This window comes from Delphinus delphis, chromosome 6 (genome assembly GCF_949987515.2).
Source record: "Delphinus delphis chromosome 6, mDelDel1.2, whole genome shotgun sequence".
Classification (NCBI taxonomy): domain Eukaryota; kingdom Metazoa; phylum Chordata; class Mammalia; order Artiodactyla; family Delphinidae; genus Delphinus; species Delphinus delphis.
In genome coordinates, this window is record NC_082688.1 from 73,778,478 (window position 1) to 73,791,707 (window position 13,230).

Sequence of the window (13,230 nt, forward strand, 5' to 3'; positions counted from 1 at the left end):
TCTTTACAAATATACCATCTACTGTTTTCTGTCTCTGCATTCTAGCTACAAACACATTAATTCTCCTGAGGAAAAAATGGAGGTGAAGAAAGAGGGAAGTTAGAATATGAAAACATCCTAAGTAAGATGAGATACCAAATATCATGGTGTACCAACTAAGAATTAGTGATATAATCAAATAAGAGAAATACACTGAAAAACACCATTGGTCTTGCATGCCTCTATTAATATCATGAAGAAATTATCTAAGGCTATTTTTATAATATTTCTCTTAATTACATAATACATTCCTTAAGAATAGGAACCTGACTCACTCATTTTTTATCCCCAATAGCTAACTAATATTACTTAATAATAGGTAGGCATAGGAAAAAGAAGTCTGTTGAACTAAAATTAAAAACAAAAGTAGAATCAACTGGATCTCTGTAGAAACTGATCTTTTGTTTGAAAATTTATTAACATTTAATTTGTTTTTCATACCTCTCTCTCTCCCTCCATCTAGCACATGAATTAGCAGTGACATGTCAGAGATACCTAGAAATTTGCATATAAATACCTACATGTGGTTATATATATGGCTATATAAATATGAAAATATATACATATATATATAATTTTAAGTATTTTTATGTTTTGTTTCCTATTATATTTGATCAAGGCATCAGTTAACTAAAAAGACACAACACTTTTTTTTTTTTCCTGCAATGCAAGGAAAGCCTGTTGTAAGAATGAACTGATTACTTGAGTAGACATCTCAATTTCTGGATCCTTTGATTTTCCTGTCATTTAATACTGAAAGCCAATATTCTCATAAACCCGTAAACTTTATTTTTATTTATTGAATTTCTGGAAAGTGCATCTGGGGAGGGGTTTGGAGAGAAAAATAATGTGTCTAGAATGTTATTACTAATATATACAGGAGCTGTCATGTTAAGAATGACTACAATGTTGTTAATATGACTTTAGCAGAATACACATAGCCTCTAAATGGTGACATAAATTACATCCAGTGTTCATATTGCTGCTTGATGCTATTACCTAAGACAATATAAATTTTACACTTGAAGTAAGTTGGCTACAGTCTTCAATAAAGAGCCAGCTCTCACACTGCATCTTCTACAGCAAAACAAATTAGGACATTACACTGGTGACAGATCAAATCCTCACGACGTTGTGTAATCTTCTGGGATTCGTTTCTATTTTGCCCCATTAGCTTTTTCTTATGTAAAAAGAAAATCCCAGATTTGACACTTTTACAGATGAAACATGAACAGCACTACGTATACGAATGCACGTCTTTCCAATAATTTCGGCTTCACAGATCCTTACTGAATAATGAATTTAAGAGATGGCAAAAACCATAGGAAGAGACAGGGAAATTCAAATCTATTAGTTATATTATTTATTCCTTTGGAATAGCTTTGATAGGTAAAGCATTTGGAAAATCATTGGCCTTAAAGATGTAACGGGTACGTTTGGATATTTTTCACAGCGTCTAACCACAATAAATTAATACAGCTTACTTTTAATTTCTTTCAGCTAATAGTTGGTTTGGAAAAAAGATTAAACAAAGTTTTAAGTATTTTCAATACAACTGAATCCTTAGCATCATCCTTATTTATTTATTTATTTTTTTGCGGTACGCGGGCCTCTCACCGCTGTGGCCCCTCCTGTTTTAGAGCACAGGCTCCGGACGTGGGGGCCCAGCGGCCATGGCCCACGGGCCCAGCCGCTCCGCGGCATATGGGATCCTCCTGGACCAGGGCATGAACCCATGTCCCCTGCATCGGCAGGCGGATCCCCAACCACTGCGCCACCAGGGAAGCCCCATCATCCTTATTGAGTCAAACATTTCATTTGTCTTCATTGAGTTTTTGTTGTTGTTATTGTTATAATTTTCCATTTTCTTCTCTACTGTCTTTTTTTTTTTTTTTGGTGGTACGCGGGCCTCTCACTGTTGTGGCCTCTCCCGTTGCGGAACACAGGCTCCAGACGCATAGGCTCAGCGGCCATGGCTCACGGGCCTAGCACTCCGTGGCATGTGGGATCCTCCCGGACCGGGGCACGAACCCATGTTCCCTGCATTGGCAGGCGGACTCTCAGCCACTGCGCCACCAGGGAAGCTCTCTACTGTCTTCTAATAAGGGCATGCAATTGCATTTTTTTTTTTTTTTTTGCAATTGCATTTTTTACCTTCAGTAAAACCTAGCTGAAGACTCCACTAGCCAGAGTGATATTTAGTACTGGAGTTATGTAGTTGAGACACATTGTTCCAAGAAAAAAATGGCTTTTAAGATAGGAATAAAAAAGACATAAAATTTGGAGTCATGAATTAGGTTTCATAAAACTGTACTAGGATAAAGAAGATGTACAAGTGAGGAAGAGATTACTCAATGTTTTGGCACACATTCAGTTTCAAAATATTTAGAAGAAAAGAGTGACAAAACACAGTCTTATTTACAATTTTGAATCACTTGGGAAAAAAGCTACAGATCTTTCACCAAACTCTGAAAATAAATTTTTACCTACCTCCTCCTATTTAGCAAATATGTCTGTTTCCAAAAATTACATTTTTATACTGATGTATAAAATGTACCCTAATGTACATACTTACATATATATGTATATCTTACATTATGGAATGGAAATCCTTTCTATGCCTTAGAAAATAGTCACATTTCTTTCTCAGTTTGAATCATTTCCAACAATTTATTCTTAGAACTTTCTTTTTTTTGAAATATAATTGACTTATAGTATTATATTAGTTTCAGGTGTATAACATAGTGATTCAGTATTTTTATACATTATGAAATAAATCTACTTATATCTGTCACCACACAAAGTTACTAAAATTATTACTGATCATATATCCTATGCTGTACATTACATTCCCATGACTTATTTATTTTATAACTGAAGTTTCTACCTCTTAATCCCCTTCCCCTATTTTGCCCATCCCCTTCCCCTCTGGCAACCACTAGTTTGTTCTCTGTATCTATGAGTCTGTTTCTCTTCTGTTTGTTCACTTGTTTTGTTTTTTAGGTTTTACACATAAGTGAAATCATATGGTACTTGTCTTTCTCTGTCTGACTTATTTCACTTAGCATACCACCCTCTAGGTGCATCCATGTTGTTAAAAATGGCAAGATTTTATTCTTTTTTATGGCTCAATAACATTCCCCTGTATGTATGTATGTGAAGATTTTCTTTAATGTGCATTTCAGCTGGCATCACTTTCTCTTGGACATCTTCATCCTTTCCTTCACAACCACTTTCTTCATTTAAGTCAATAAAAGTCACCTTAACTAAGTTATCTGGCTGCACATCTACCGTTTCCTGAATGGTAGCTCCGTTAACCATCTAATTGTTAGCTATTTCTTTTATAACTGCATTTACATTCAATTCAGATTTCATGTTAATCTTTATAGCTTTTTGTTTCTTTGCTGCTCTTTCATCTTTTTTGGCCAATTTCCTGCTTTGATTATCCACTTTTGTAAAATATCACATGGGTTTATCACTGAGAGCAAGGAGGCAACACAACTACACACTGTTCTGTCTGAGCAGGAGCTGAGTAACAGATGCACTGTGACCAATCACCAACAGACTTTTAAAGAAGTGATGTGACTGGTCACTCATCATGGTGCACATCTGTTATACAGTGATTTGGGGATGGAATAGTTGGCAGCAATGTACTTTATGTAATTACTCACAGTTACTTCAGTTACCATGGTAACTGAAAATTGGACCATATTCTTTGGAATTGTGTTATTTAATTAAACTATGGTAACTGAAATGTGTGAGTATTAAAAATGTGAAAACTGAAGACCACCTGTATTTGATTAACTGTTTAAAACTGTTTTAAAAAGTATGTACCATTTTGCTCTCCATGATCGCCACAGCTAGAGTCTATATATTTGCACACAAAAAATATATTTTTAGGATTTAGATATTCAAAAAATGCTGCAGATCATTGTGTAAAATGGCTAATAGATATATGTATAGCATCTATAACTTACACAACCACAACACTAAATCTTCAGTAAAGGGATATGTTATTCTAGCAGGCCGATGACCTTCTCAGCAGTCTCTGGAACTCTGCAATCACTTTAAGGGGCAGATATTAGCCACAGAAAATTCTCTGGGATTTAACCTCTTTATGATGTTATTCCCTCTAAACCCATGGATCTACATCCTTTTTCTGAGACACTAATCATTAGGAAATAGTCACTGAACTTTTTCTTTTAATGTAACGTATCTGTGTTGGACATTATACATTTATAATTTTGAACTTTAACAATAATGCTGCAAGGTAGACATTAAGTAGTATCTGGAATTTACAGATAAGGAAACAAAGGCCCAGAGTCATCAGGTAATGTGCCCGAAGTTACACATGCAGATCTTTGGCCTCCAAATCTGGGATCTCCTCTCTAAGAGGAGTACCACTCTTCCCAGGTTGGATAAAGTTTTCAAGGAAAACATAGACATAAACCAGTAGATGGATCCTACCCAAGAAGGATGGGATTAAAACAAACTCTCATTTGTGAATCAGGGCGCATGGCTAATATCTACCCTTTAGCGCAATGAAGCCTAGAAACAATCAGCTTCCTCCAGATCCACAGCATAAATCTGACCTAACTGTGACTCTACTTTCTCTTCCTCCACCTCCCTCAATTCTATTGAATATAATTGAGGGACTAAAGTCTTTTCAGAGCTTTTAATAGCCCAAACACTCTGCATAAATGAGCTCACCGGGTTTTATATAAATAAAAAGGCTTTCAATTTACAGTAGCTTATTTGTTTTCTCTGCGTATTTGTTTTAAGACCATTGCTCATCTTCCTGTAATTGACCAAACGATTTATTTTTAAAAATCTAAGTTAAAATTGTAATATATCTTGCAACGTAATATATCCTGAAAGGGAAGATGAAAAGAATAAAACTCATAATTGTATTGTGAGTTGTACCATATAACATTGCTTTCCAATTTTCTGTGAAATATAAATTTTACTTCTAATTTTGAAATATAACAGATTGTATCTTTTAAATGACTACAGTAAATGTAGAGGGAAGGAGCTGCATTTGAATTTTTTACTAAATGTCTGCAAAACCAATTAAGAGGAGTGAGGCTTTTATGTGAGTAAATCTTGAAGAGTGTTCATAGAATACGTGAGAATTTTCTCACCGTAGTTTGAAAATACTGGAGCTAAAGTTGAGGAACTGTGCTTTACTATTTGATGAAGGCTATTTTAAGGCAAAATAAAACATAAATATTCATTCTTATTTTCTCCTATAATTATTTTACAGCTTTGTTCTCTGATTATACACATTTCTTCAACTTCTTGCACCCTACCTATAAGCTCATCTGCAACTATCCCCATCTACCTCTTCCATTCCTGTTTGGCAGGATGTCATTCCTACAGTTAATCTTTCAACCTGTGCCCTGAATCTTATCCTCTCATTCCCTCGTTCCATCAACTTTCCCTCCACTCTTCTGCATTCTCCATTCTTCTGCACCTTTCTCTCTCCTTGCTCTTGGTCCTCACTGTATACACTAGCTCAAGTCTGAAACTGGATTCTGATCCTATTTCCCCACTGAAATTACTCAAGAAAAATCATCAGTAACTTCCAAAAGGCTAAATACTATGCATATATTTCAAATCCTATCTTTCTGGGCCTTTTTCCAGAATTGGACCCTAGTGATGACCCTTTCCTTGAAAGTCTTTTGTTTCTATGATGCATCTTCCTGGTTTTCTCCTTCCTAAAATTACCATTCCTTTAACCTCCTTCACATTTTTTCCACCTTGACTTTTATCTGTTTGTGCCCTTGACTGTCCTCTGCTCTCACTCTATACAAACTTCTAAATGATCTTATCCTACTTGTTCTTTCGTCTAACACGGTTATGATAGAAATCCCATGCACACCCTATCCAGACCTCTCTCATAAGCTCCAAATCATAATCTTAAAATGCCTCTTTTACATCATCAGGCACTTCAGTCTCAATTCCCCTCTTCCTTCCAAAGCTGCTCTTCCGTTTCCTTATCTAAGTTAACTGTACCACTATCTACCCAGTTCCCGAAGTTAATAATGTCAAAGTGTTCTTAACTCGTTGACTCTTTTCCTCATATATCACATCTACTCAGTTACTGATGTCTACTGATTCTACCACTTGTCTCTCAAATCTCCTTCCTCCTCTCTATTTCCACTTCCATTGTCTACGTGGGGCCCTTATTATTTTGGGAGTTGATAACTGCAATGACATCAACCTTTATCTACTTCTTCCCCTAAATCTATCTTTACTCTGCCATTGGAATGATTTTTAAAAACACCATTATTGTGCTTAAAATTCACCAGTTGTCCCAATTGTATTCTGGATAAATTTTGATCTCCCCATCAGTTGGACCAGCTTCTTTCTGTACCCCGCCTGCCTTCTAGCTTTTTCTCCTGCTGTGGGGATAATGCTGCAAGGTAAGTATTAAGTATTATTTCAGATGAGGAAATAAAGGCCCACAATCATAGTAATTTACCCAGAGTCACACAACTGGGAGATGCTCCTCTCACCCTCCTGTGAAGATACACACATCCTCTGTACCAGCCACACCGACTTACTGGCAAGGCTTCGAAGGTGTGCTGCTCTTACATATTTCTCTGATTGGAACAAGGCCTTCCTCTTGCTGGAATATTTGTCCTCACACATTCCCTTCACTGCTTTCAGGAAACAGCTCCAGTGTCACCCCTTCTCTGAATCATTTTCTAATGTCCCAATGATGACATAACACATGTTCCTTCTGCTTCTTCTTCCTACTTCAGTAACATTTAAACATCCCCTGGTTTTGGTATTTATCCTGTTTTTTTTTTTTTTTTTTTTTTTTAATATGGTCCTCAGTTTATTGTCTCCCATGCTAAACTGTAACTCTTTCAACATTGTGAGTGCCTCGTCTCTGTGTCTTCTGTTTTGTGTACAGTGCCTGGAATTTGACAGGGCCTCAGTTCTAATTTTTAATACACTGAAAAACAGAAAAATCACTGATTTTTCTTATTTGTAAAATGAACTTGGGCCTACAAAATCACTCAGGTCCATTCTGTGACACTGTGATTACTACTCCTGTGTATTTGTGTAAAGTTCTGTATACATACTTGAAATGTGCAACTATTCTAGGGCCTGTAATATAGTGCACTTGGGTTACATTTTATTTCTTTAGGACACATGGGTATTGAATAATTTTACTGCTGTTATGTATATGCATGGGTTTGCATAACTGAGTTTAAACATGGTCATTGACAGACAAGGCAGACAGAGGTAGAATGTATACAAAAGAGAATTCCAGCTGAATGCTATGTATATTAGGCTATAAATCTGACACTCAAATAGCTAGTGGGTTTAGTCAATTAAATAAAACTATAGGCCAGTTTGGTGGGAAAAAAAAAGTTGAAGAGCACTTCAAGTTAGTAATTTCACTAAATGTACTCATTCTTCACTAAATTATTTATTTGACCAAATAAATCAAAATTATCCATGTCCCCAAAACTCATGGGATTATGTACATATATTTTACATAGTAGTTGAAAGTATTAGAAGACACAAAAATATTTATTTTTGAACGAATAAATCTAGAGATAAAAAACCATGCAGATTTCCTCACAGGCTGTCACATTCAGATACCCCCAGATCTTAAAATAGGCAGGGATCTAGAAAAGAAATTTGGTTTAGAGATAAAAACTGTTTGACTTGAGATCCCTAGTTATTGTCATGTGTAACATATTCAAAGACAAATAAGTTTCTCAAAATCAAATTTGATAGGCACTCTGTTTATAGGTTTTGTCTAATCTGGGTAGCAGATTCTTGATTCTGATGAAAAAGTGATGTCCACTATTTCCAGGTATAAACATATAGCAATAGGATATTAACGCAAAAGCATATAAAGTTCGAAGCCATGATATGTAACTGGAAAAACATAATATTTACTTGTTAATTTATGTAGGCATTTTACTACACGCAAACAGAACCTATGGGGAATCACATAGCTATGTAAATGCTGCATAGTAAACTGCATTTATAATAAGGAAGAAAAATGGAACCAAGACCAAATAAGTATAGACAATCAATATAGAGGCAGGAAAATGTTGAAAACTCAAAATCTAGGCAATGAGGCCCTGCATACTTGCTCAAAGACGACAAACAATTAGTTCTAAGTTCTCTAGAGCAGCAGAAGAAAATAAAAATCAGTAACACAAGTCACAGCATGTGTAGTGTGGAAACAAGTCAATTGTTTAGAGAAGGAAAATTATTCCTATAAACACTGATATACATTTATCTACGGATTTTCCTAGAAAGAATACTATATGATAAAAAAAGATCAACAACATACTTAGAGTTAAGTACAATGCTGAATGTCACGGAACTGCTTTTAATATGTTTTTCAATGTGGTTTGATATTTTTATGCCAAAGTTAAAAATCACTTGCTCAGAGATATCAATTTATGTGGTCTCTGTATGTAATATCTTTCCATATCTAGCTTCACAAAAGGATGTTTTAGAGAGGAGAGCACAAAATAAAATGCACTCAAAGTCAGGCAAAAAAGGAAAATTAGTGTAAGACAGGTAGGGATGGAAGATCTGTAAGAGCATATCTAAACTAAAGGGATTTAAGTGCAATTAAAAAGAAAGAAACTGTGTAGACCCAACAAAACAAGTCTAGTGATAAAGCACAGCTTTGTTCAGTAGTTTACCAATTCTGTTTTGGAGAATTAAGATGAATAAATAGGTTGTATATACTTCAAAACTGGTGCATAAATATTGCTTACTTCAACCTTTTTATGAAAGTTATTGAATATTAGTAATGTCAAGATTATACTTCCTGGAAGGTACTTGAAGTCTAGTTATTTAATATTGTCAATAAAAATGATCCCTATACACTATCAAATATATTAACTGAGGTGAAAGTGACAGTCACCTGCAAAAAATTGAGCAAGAAAAATAAGCATAACCCTGAATAGAGGGGATTTCTAGTAGAAGTGTTGACATTTCCGTTATATCTGATTTTGGACATTTTAGACACAATCAAAAAGACATCTTAAAATGAAAAAAGAGAAGTAGCTATGATAGAAAGTAAGAGGAGGAATCCATGATGAACCAGAAATTGGATGATTCTCAAAAAAGGATTGTCAACCACTGGCCACTGCCAAACTTGTGGAGGATTCTGATGAAGGTCTTGAGGTCTTCATTGATCCTAAGAGTCTCAAAGCTGTAAAATCTTCACTACTTATATTGGAAATATACAGTATTTCTCAATGAGTTGACTTATATGAGGTATTCTTTCTTTCTCCTCATGATTTTATCCATCACTATGACACTTTGAACCCTGTCACATTTTTTTCCTGACCAAAAACAAAAAAAAAAAAAAAAAAAGGAAACACATGACTATTTAGCCTCTAAGGCTTGCCAGTGTTCAATGAGGAGGAGTTATTAGAAACTTTTTTGGGTAATTCAGACTTGAATCTGTTTGTTGATGGGCCATCATAAATGAGAAATTATCAGACTGGCTATGCCATAAAAGAATCTCAGTTCACCCTTGGAATATAATCCCTTATTTTGAGGGCTGGGGAGGCAAATTGGCAAAACTGATTGCCTTTATGAGAACTTGCTAACTGCCCAGAGATAAGAGAGTTATTACTTATAAGACATTAAGTCTCTCACTAATGTGGGATACTTTAGAAAAAGCAAGGCTTCTTAACCTCAGCAAAAACTACCTCTTGAACAACAGGTAGAGAAAATTCTAGATTCCTTAATGCAGCAAAATGAAGTAGCTATTATTAAGGCAGAAGCTCACTAAAACTAACAACTCATCCAGACCTAAGAGAAATGGGAATGCCCTAGGTGATCATGATGCCAAGAAGACAGTTCTTACAAAATTTCTTGCCCCTGCAATTCTGTTATCCCTATACAGTGTGTTTACAGGAACCACTATTTAAGCCAAATTTTATCCTAGCATTAAAGAAAAAAATGTTAGGAGGAATCTGGCTATAAATTACATGAAGATAATCTCAGGCTTCCCAGGAGGGCACCTAGTAATGCCAAAAGATCTCAAGTGGAAACATGCTAAAATCCAGATGAGATCTCCCCAAATCACAAGGACACATTGTCTCTAGCATACTTCTTACCTGCCAAAAAACATAATCCTGACAAACTTTGAAGGAAGGGCATGGATATGGCCAAATCATCAGGCCTACCTGAATAACTCTAAATGGACTTTATGTAATTATCTTCTACAGTAGAATATGAACATGTTATGGTTGACGTACATATTCGTGTTAAGTGTGGAACAAATCCTCACCCTTTTGTAGAGCTATAGCTCTGAAGTGGCTAGAAATGTACTCAATTTCATGTATTCTACTTAGGAAGTCCCAATCTATCTTTCTGTTAACAGAGTTGCTCATTTTACTAGAAATGTCATTAAAGAGCTCTGCAAGGCATTACAGCTTGCTCAAAAACTCTGCTGTGCATACAATCTGATCTTTAGGCAAAGAAGGAAGGACAGATCATACTCTCAAATTAGTTAGCCAAAACTTCGAGAAAGACAGAAACTTCCCTGGCTTCTTTCTTCTAACTTAATAATAAGAAAATCTCTTTTGGAGGTTCATCAATTCTGCTTTTATAAGTAAGTCATTAGTAGACTCATGTATCTAGGAATATCATCTCTAATCCTAGATTCTTTGTACTTTGGCAAGCAAATATGGACAAATAATGTACAGGACCCAAGGAATACAGACAGCATTATCATCAAAAGTTACAGAAGGCCTTTCTCCAACCTCCTTCCAAACAATTTTTGTATGACCTAAAATCTAGAAACTTGGTCTACTTGAAGAGATGTGAGAGAAAAGGAAACTTCTATTGAAAAGGACCTTATCTGGTACTATTAGCAACGAGCAAACAAGTGAAAAGCCAAAGGGTTGATCTATGCATACAACTGCACAATGTCATGTGACTCACATCTCTTCATTCTTTGCTAACCTTTGGCCTCACTTGCCTTGACGCTCACCTCCAGAAAGCAATCAGTTCTAAGAGTCATACTGCTACTGATGTCTTATTCCTACAAATTTCTGAGACCAATCTATAAGTAGTATAGTAGTGTAAAGCAAAGTAAGAAATGTGCACTCACTTCCTCTCATAAAATACCATTTCAGAATTAACCTGTGTCGTGTTCTGCCATGGGGCAGTAAGACAACAGAACTCAGTTTTCTCATATCATAAGTGGCTTCTTTATCTGAAGAGGGAACTTTTTCTTGGTGGTAAAAAGTAAAACCCGTAGTCTTTCTTTGGAGCATTTATTAAATAACTTTGGAAACTACATGTGTTGAAAAACCATAACAGCTATAGAGTGGGAACTTTAATTCTTTCATTAATGTTAATAAAAAGCTTTCATAAATATTGTCAGAACAAGTGAAAAGGAAGAAGGAGAGGAAAGAATGAACAAAGAAAAGAAGGAAGGATGGGTAAAAAGGGAAAAAGGAAAGAAAACTACATTTTCTATCCTTTCACTCAGAAACTTGGATGAAAATCAATACAGAAGGATATGTGAAAAATAAGCATGGTAGATAAAACTCTTAGCCCACCCACATTTTGACGTATCTAAAGTTCATCTGAGGATATTAGTCCTACCCCACAAGATTACATTCCAGTTAGATGGGGACAGGGGAGTGGAGGGCAGGAGTTTATATAAAAGTAGCTCCTCTGATTTTGCTGCAAGAGAACTTGGCTTTGAGAAACCCTTCCTTCCTATCAATCTGTCAGGGGGAAAGGTTTAGATCAAGTCAGGATTCTTTTTGTTTGTCCTGTTCTATTCTTTTGCCCTACTGTTGGTACAAAGATGTTTGCTTTTTTCTTTTTTAACTGTGCTCATTTTTTTTTTTTTGTGGTACGTGGGCCTCTCACTGTTGTGGCCTCTCCCGTTGTGGAGCAACAGGCTCCAGACGCACAGGCTCAGCGGCTATGGCTCACGGGCCCAGCCACTCTGCGGCATGTGGGATCTTCCTGGACCGGGGCACGAACCCGCGTCCCCTGCATCGGCAGGTGGACTCTCAACCACTGCGCCACCAGGGAAGCCCTGTGCTCATATTTTTAATCACAGGTAATTTTACCTGTAAAAATACACTCATTAAATGTCTATAGTTTGAGCTGACAAAGGTAAGGGTCACTGCATTATTCATTAAGAAAAAATGCTGCAGGATGATACATGTCTCTATATCTCTCTCTACATAAACCTGAGCCTTCTGTGTTTATATTTTCTCCAGTGGATATCTGCTCCCTGTGGGATTAATGTTCTTTTGTGAATTAGAGTGACAGCAGGACTGTTTAAAAAGTCTTCAGCAGGGCTTCCCTGGTGGCGCAGTGGTTGAGAGTCCGCCTGCCGATGCAGGGGACACGGGCTCGTGCCCCGGTCCGGGAAGATCCCACATGCCGCGGAGCAGCTGTGCCCTTGAGCCATGGCCGCTGAGCCTGCGCGTCCGGAGCCTGTTGCTCCGCAACGGGAGAGGCCACAACAGTGAGAGGCCCGCGTACCGCAAAAAAAAAAAAAAAAAGTCTTCAGCAGAGGAAGTCACTTCCTTCCTAGAAACACCATGTAACTTCCTATAATAATTTATTAAACGTCACTGAAAAAAGCAGGTAATGGCCATTACCTACTTTTGGTTCAATATTGTACCAGTTACATTTATTCCTAGTAATCTTCAGCACTTGTTTTTGCCTACTTGGAGGTATTTTGTTTGTTTGCTTGTTTTTATACTCAGAGGATGTATAGAGGCAGATGCATGGTAAAGGAATGTATGACACTGACTCTCCTTTAGAAGAACAGACAACTTAGTTTCTTTATGTTCTCTCTGTACTGCTCTACCACCTGTTTATATTTTTCTAGTTCTCTTTAAGGGAACAAGGGACAGTAGTGATCGTCTATACTGTTAAAAACGATTATTTTCAATTTTTCATTCTCCTCTACCTATCTACCATTTTGATTATTACATGATACCATTTAGCAATTAGATAAAAGAGAATGACCCACTTGGCTATTTATTTAACAACTAGAGGGGAAAAATGAAGCTCAAGCTACTGAGATGTAGTTTGAAAGGTAAAATGATGACATGTGTGCCTAGGGCATATTTCAGCCTCCTGGATCAATTCTAAAGAGCCCTGATTCCCCCAGGAACTTTGTTCGGAGAGCTCCAAGTATTCTTTAGTTAC